Raw genomic sequence first — 7,018 nt, 5'->3', positions numbered from 1 at the left:
TGCCAGTGTGTGCAATCAATCAATCAACGGAAGCAGCGTGGCCTAGTGGAAAAAGCATCAGCTTGGGAGTCAGACGACTGGGGTTCTAATCCCAGCTCCACCACTTGTCCGCTGTGTGCCCTTGGGCAAGTCATTTAACTTCTCTATGCCTTAGTTCTTGTCTTATGCCGTCATGTCCAACCCATAGCAACACCATGGACATATCTCTCCCAGAACATCCTACCTCCATCTGCAATCATTCTGGTGATATATTCATAGAGTTTTCTTGGTAAAAATATTGCCTCCTTCCATGAAGTAAACTTATGGTTTCCACCCTCGACTCTCTCCCATGCCACTGCTGCCCAGCACAGGGGAGTTTTGACTTGTAGCAGATTGCCTTCCACTCGCTAGCCATTGCCCAAGCTAGGAATGGAATGGGTACGCCTCTGCTTGACTCTCCCTCCTGTAGTTGAGACTGGTAGAGTGCTGGAAACTCTCCAGGTTCAACCCTGAGAGGAAATGCCTCAGTTACCTCATCTGTAAAATGGGGATTAAGACTGTGAGTCCTATGTGGGATAGGGACTGTGTCCAACCTGATAATCTTCTATCAGATCACTGTACTAAGTGATTGGGAGAATACAACAGAATTAAGAGACATGATCCCCGCCCTCAAGAAGCTTACAACTGGAAGAAAGGCACTGCAAGGGAGTGGGCAGTGTACAGAGGAAGAGGAGTGGGACTTGGGAGAATGCGCTGCCCACATCAGCACAGTCCACAGGACTGGCATAGCCAGTGGGGGCAGTAATAATAATAATAATAACTGTGGTATTTGTTAAGCACTTACTATGTGCCAAACCCTGTTCTAAGTGCTGGAGTAGATACAAGGTAGATACAAGGCCTTCCCTAAGCCCTCATTTTTTCTACGGTACTCTGCTTCTGTGTCACCCATGCACTTGGATTTGAATGCTTTATTCACACCACCCTCAGCCCCACAGCACGTATGTACATATCTGTAATCTGTTTTGATATCTGTCTCCCCCTGTAGACCATGAGCTCCTTGTGGGCCAGGACGATAATTATTATGGTACTTATTAAGTGCTCACTCTGCAGTGGATACGAGCATATCGGGTTGGAAACAGTCCCTGTCCCACATGGGGCTCATAGTGTCAATCCCCATTTTACAGATGAGGTAACTGAGGCACAAAGAATTGAAATGACTTGCCCAAGGTCCCACAGCAAATGGTGGAGGCAGGATTAGAACCCATGACAGCAGACAAGTGGTGGAGGCAGAATTAGAACCCATGACCTTCTGACTCCCAGGTCCGGGCTCTATCCTCTATGCCACGGTAGGAGGTGTTGGGAGTCTGGGATGGCTTAGGTCACAACTGTCTAGAATCAGAGGTATTAACTAAATGATCTCTAGGAAGCTCTTTCAGATTAAACAATCTGGGCTTCCCACCAGGTTGAAGAGGAGGGGAAAGGGATCACTAGCTCTGGGGTTTTTTTGTGCTTGTTTTTTATAATGGTATTCATTAAGTGCTTACGGTGTACCAAGGCACGATACTAATCACTGGGGTAGATACAAGATAATCAGGTTGGACACAGACCATGTCCCACATGGGGATCAGAGTTTTAATCTCCATTTTACAGATGAGGGAACTGAGCCACAGAGAAGTTAAGTGATTTGCCCAAGGTCACAGAGCAGGTAAGTAGCAGAGCCAGAATTAGAACCCAGGTCCTCTGACTCCCAGGCCTGTGCTCTCTCCACTAGGCCACGATGAGATATGAAGGGATCATAGCTCTGGGGTTGAGGTGTGTGTCCACGGGGGAGTGAGCATGTCTGCAGGTGGGCGTACAATTAAATGGGGTTGGAGAGAGGATGGAAGAAGACATTCCCCCAAGCACTCAGGTGTAGGCTATGTCTGGGAGCCAAGAGGGACTCGCAGGAAGGAAGTGATGGCAGGAATCTGGGGAGGAGATGAGGAGAGGGGGCGACTGGGCACCGAGGTGGCCCGGCAGAGGGCTGGGATGGGATAAACCCCCCGACATTGGTGGTGAGATCTCTGGGCTGACAGGACTGTGGACTGACACAGGCCAACCAGTCCCAAGAGAAAGGACTCACTGGCCCCAAAGCAGGAGATGGTTAGGGGGGTAGGCAGACAACGTCATGTCCCCCACCCTGCGCTTTGAGCCCGGGGCTGGGTTGGGAGGGGGAGGCAGATTTATATGCGGATCCCGCTGCAATCCCAGGATTGGATTTGTAATCCCAGGCTCCAGTTTCGGAGGAATAAATAAACTAACAAACTAATTGTTTGTAGCTGGAAGGTTGGGGCAATCAAAACGTCCAGAGTGAAATACCGGCTCTTCGCCCACCACCACCCCCTTCTAGCCGCTCCTCCCTTCCTCCCCAGTCCCCCCTTCCGCCCACCCCCCCCCCACCTATCCGCTGTACAGCAAAGACCTCCCCAATTTTATTGCCGCAGACAAATACACTGCCATGAACGAGCTGGCACAGAGACCTCCCCGGCACCCTGAAGCCCATCTTGGTCTGGGACCCTAGTGGGAGAGGTGGGTGCCCTGCATGCCTGGGCTTGCATGAGTGAGAAGTAGGGGGGCGGGGGTTTGAAAGTTCACCATCATGTAACCGTTTCCAGCCTCAGTGTGAGCTTCATCAGGAGAGGACATAAACTAAAACGACTCCTCTGGAACCCAGAGGAGAAGCAGGAACGGTTTGGTGGAGAATTATAGCTATGGGTGAAATTAGATGTACTCAGAGGCCCAAGGCTGTGAGAAATAAAAAGCATTTTAAATGGAGTGTAGAATTCATATTCCTCAGTCACCTTCCAATAAATAAATCTCTGACACTGTTTTCTGTAAACAGTGGTTACACTTTGCCTCTATTGTCTCCTTGTTACATATCTAATGTTAGGAGCAGCGTGGCCCAGTGGATAGACCCCCGGCCTAGGAGTCAGAAGCACCTGGGTTCTAATCCTGGCTCCGCCACTTGTCTGCTGTGTGACTTGGGCAAGTCACTTCACTTCTCTATGCCTAAGCTCCCTCATCTATAAAATGAGGACCAAAACTGTGAGCCCCTTGTCAGACAGGGAGTGTGTACAACCTAATTTGCTTGTAACCACTCTAGTGCTTAATACAGTACCTGGCATATAGTAGGCTCTTATTCCTGGAATATAGTAAGTGCTTAACAAATACCACTATTATTATTGTCTTTATTATTGTTAATGGTGCAGCCAGCTGTCTGTAGGTCCTGAGTCCAACTCCCTCCAGGCAGCCGGCCTCTTCCCCCAGTCCCACCTGGGGTCTGCCATTCTGGCCCCAAGGCCCAAGATTGCTTTCGCACAAGACTTTTTTTTTTTTTGCATTGGGTGTGTTCTCGAAAACATTTGAAAAGCAACTCTCCTTTCCTCAACCAAAACCCCAAAGCAAAGTCACGCAGCGTTGTCCAGACTGCCCCTTAAGGGCAGCCCCAAGTCCAGAGTCCAAAGTCCAAAGTCCAAAGGGCAAAATAGAGCTGACGGGCCATCGACCAGCCAACCAGGCAGCAGCTCTGGACACGGGGGAGCATCTCAGATCACAGCCCCGGGGCCAGCTGAGTGAGGCTTGTTCCTTCTTTCCTCCCACCCTCCCTCCCTCCATCAGCAGACCTCCTGCTCTCCACCCAGACTCCTCAGCCTCCCCATCCAGAGAAAGCAGGCTGGGCCACTGGTGGCCTTTCTACGTCTCTTTGAGATTCCATTTTCATGGAGAAATGGAGCATTTTATACTTTATGACTCTCCCACAATTGTAGCTGTACCATTTTATGCTCCTGCAATGAGAAGGCGGCAGGCGGGGTGAGGAAAGACGATCTGCACAGTGAGAGTGAGAAACCATGGAACCCACCCCCAGCCTTGGGAATGCATGAAAAAGAATTCTGTGGGCCCCTGTAGCCTGCGGCAACCTCAGCCTGACATGACTGCGCCTAGGGCCAAGAAGCCCCTGAACTGATCTAAGGTGGGCTCCCCGCCAAATCTTTCAGTTTGTGGAAGGTCTCCCTCTCCTGCAGCCTGGATCTGAGCTAATCCAGCAACTGCACTACTGTTTTAGGGGCTGACTGTTGTTTCAATCTCAGCCCATTTACCCCAGAACTGCCTTTCTTCTTAAAATTTTCAGAATCGATGGTATTTATTGTGTGCTTGCCGTGGGAAGAGCACTGTACTAAGGGCCTGGGGAAGTACGATACAATTTGAAAGACACGATCCCTTTTCCTTACAGTCTTCATGGGAAGCTTACAGTCTACAGAAGTACAGTGGGTGTTCTCATCCCTAGTGAAGCAGGAAGCCTTGAAGAGGCCTTTGGCACTGACCCTTCCCCAAGTTCAGGTTCAGAAGGACTGCTTGCCCATACACACCCAGGCAGGCACACACAATGGTCAGAAGAGGAGTCGGGAATTAAAAACTCCTTCAGGCTCAGAGCCAGGCAGACACCAGCCCAGGGACAGGAATTGGGAAGCCCACAGAGGCCAGGCTTCCAATGGCCAAAAATCACCCAGTGGATCACCACTCACAATGGCTCCACTGTCCACTAAAGCTACCTCTATTTCCCAAGTCGAGTGGCTCATCCTGACCCATTTGTCTCAAATTACTCCATCCATTCCAACTCACCTCAGCACTTCATGGCTCTCTCTGTAAATTATTTGTTCAAAGGCTTGATTCCCCTGCACATATCTTATGTATCATCTATAGGTTTTTATGCACCTGCCATTTCCTTCATGACTCACAGCTGAATACTATATCTGTTCATAACTACCCTATCAGACTTGCATCCCCTTGAGGGTAAGGATCTGGTTTTCTCCTCCTCTTGCCCCTTCCAGCAGTCTTTCAGATACCTTCTCTGCCCAGTAGGAGCAGATCACAGATGGATGGCCTCATCCCCACAGTAATTCCCATGGATTAGGACAGAGAAGCCCTAGGAAGCAGAGAGTGAAGAGGTGCTGGGGGAAGGACAGAGGTAAGTTGGCCTGTCTTGCTAGGCCTGGCAAGAGGAATGAGCTTGGCAAAGAGTAAGCATCTAACTAAAGTCTTGCTATTCATTTATTCACAGTTAGTATCCAAAGGGATGTGAGCAGCCCAGAGCCCCAGAGCTAGGGATTCTTCATCCACTGTCCTCGTTGGTCACTGAACACTCTGTGGATGCTCCCCCCATCTCTGGGGCATTCTCAGCCAGGTTTCTCTTCCCAGACCCCAGCCTACACCCTCCAGGTTCTTCTCCCACCTGAACCTACCAGAAGATTTGGTAACCAAGTTCCTAACCCCCTTTCTGCTTTGGTGTGTGTTTACCACTTGGAACCTGCTGAAATTAAACTGCTTCCTGCCCCCAGCCAGAGGCTGGAAATGATACCCCCAAATCCTCTCCTGCCTCCTCCTCCCAGTCTCACGTTTCAGTTTTAGAAATCACTGGACCCCCACCCCCACCCCCATATGAGATTTAAAGTAGAAATCTCTACTTAGGACCCATGCCTGGCTCACACCCACAGATCTCCCATGCCCCCTGACTTTGCCGCAGTACCTGTGGTTTGGCCAAGTAAACTGCAGCACGTGTGGGTCTCTCCCTGCTAGGCAACTACCTCTGCCTCCTCCAACCGCTCCTTCTTCTAGTGCACAGATGCCCCTCCTGCCCTTTCTGCCACCTTCACCTTGGGCTGGAAGGTACATGGAGAGTGGGAAGGGTCATGGTGGACTCAAGGCTGGCCACGGTACTGGCCCGGCCATGACTTAACCCGGGCATCCTGGAGGTGAAAGTTACTCCTTTTTTCATCTGTCACACTGCCAGTCAACCGTAACCAGCCCAACCTGAGAGTTGGGTTGGGTAAATGGCAGATGGGCAGGTCTCTAGTCTACAGCAAAATGTTTAGAATCATAATAAAGTTTTTAAAGTGACCTGGTCCAAGGCTTATACAAATTTATAACCTTGTAATGAAATTTGCAAATCGTATCATCACTAAGGCAGGCTCCAGCCCTTGGGGGTCTCTGGCTACCAACTCAACCAGGCCTGGGTATCTGCAGAAATAGTAATAATAATAATAACAATAACGGTATTTGTTAAGTACTCAGTATGCACCAAACACTGCATTAAGTTAAGCACTGAGGTAGATACAAGATGACCAGATTCCACATGGGGCTCACAATCTAAATAGGAGGGAGAAAAGATATTGAACCCCCGTTTGGCCAAGGAGAGAACTGAGGCACAGAGAAGTTAAGTGACTTGCCCACGGTCACACAGCCGGTATGTGGTAGAGCCGGAATTAGGGCCCAGGATTACAGCCAGGTCCTCTAACTCCCAGACCGTGTTCTTTCTACTAGGTCATGCTGATTCTCAGGGTGGACTTGGAACTGACTTTGTGGAAAGAGAAATCAGAAGGCAGTCCCAACCTGGGCTGGGTGGGGAGGGGAAGGAAAGGCTGGAAAGAGTGTCCAACGTTGGCTTGAATCAATCAGTTGTATTTATTGAATGCTTACTGTGTGCAGAGCACTGTATTAAGCACTTGGGAGAATACAAAATGACAGAATTGGTTGGTAAGACCCACTTATAGTAGTATGGCAAGAGCCCTTTTGAGGTCATTGAGACAGCCTCCTGCCTTCAGGCTGGTCTACCCTCTCTCAGCCCTTTGTTGACTGGAATCTCCTGATTCCTATCAGGCTCCTAGGAGAGAGTTTCCATAGCCACCCTTTTCCCAACCATAGCAGAGGCTTATTCCAGGACCTTATGCTCTTAATAGGCAGGAAGTTCTTCTCCTGCCTTCCCTAAGTACCTCACCTCTTGTGCAGTATGGGAAGAGATAGGGTTTAAATAGAGTGCTATAGGAAGAAGGGGCAAATCTCAGGAAAGGATATTCTGGGCTGGAGAAGAGAGGGTGTTAAGCGAAATCAGAGCTGGGAGGGACAGAATAGGTGACTGTGGACAGGGATCGTATCTACCCACCCTGTCATAGTGTACTCTCCCAAGTGCTTAGTACATCATTCTGTAATTAAACAATCAGTGATA

At 49.6% G+C, this 7,018-nt stretch overlaps 1 non-coding gene across 1 annotated transcript; it reads right to left on the bottom strand.

The window, feature by feature from the left end:
- Positions 1-360: 360 nt before the first annotated feature.
- LOC114811966 lies at positions 361-498 on the bottom strand. The gene has a single exon (XR_003759660.1). It is a non-coding gene; the product is annotated as a small nucleolar RNA SNORA7 (small nucleolar RNA).
- Between the last annotated feature and the right edge of the window lie 6,520 nt (positions 499-7,018).

This window comes from Ornithorhynchus anatinus, chromosome 4, assembly GCF_004115215.2.
Source record: "Ornithorhynchus anatinus isolate Pmale09 chromosome 4, mOrnAna1.pri.v4, whole genome shotgun sequence".
NCBI classification, from domain to species: domain Eukaryota; kingdom Metazoa; phylum Chordata; class Mammalia; order Monotremata; family Ornithorhynchidae; genus Ornithorhynchus; species Ornithorhynchus anatinus.
Note: the sequence above shows the minus strand (reverse complement) of the source record. Positions and strands in the feature narration are given on the sequence as shown.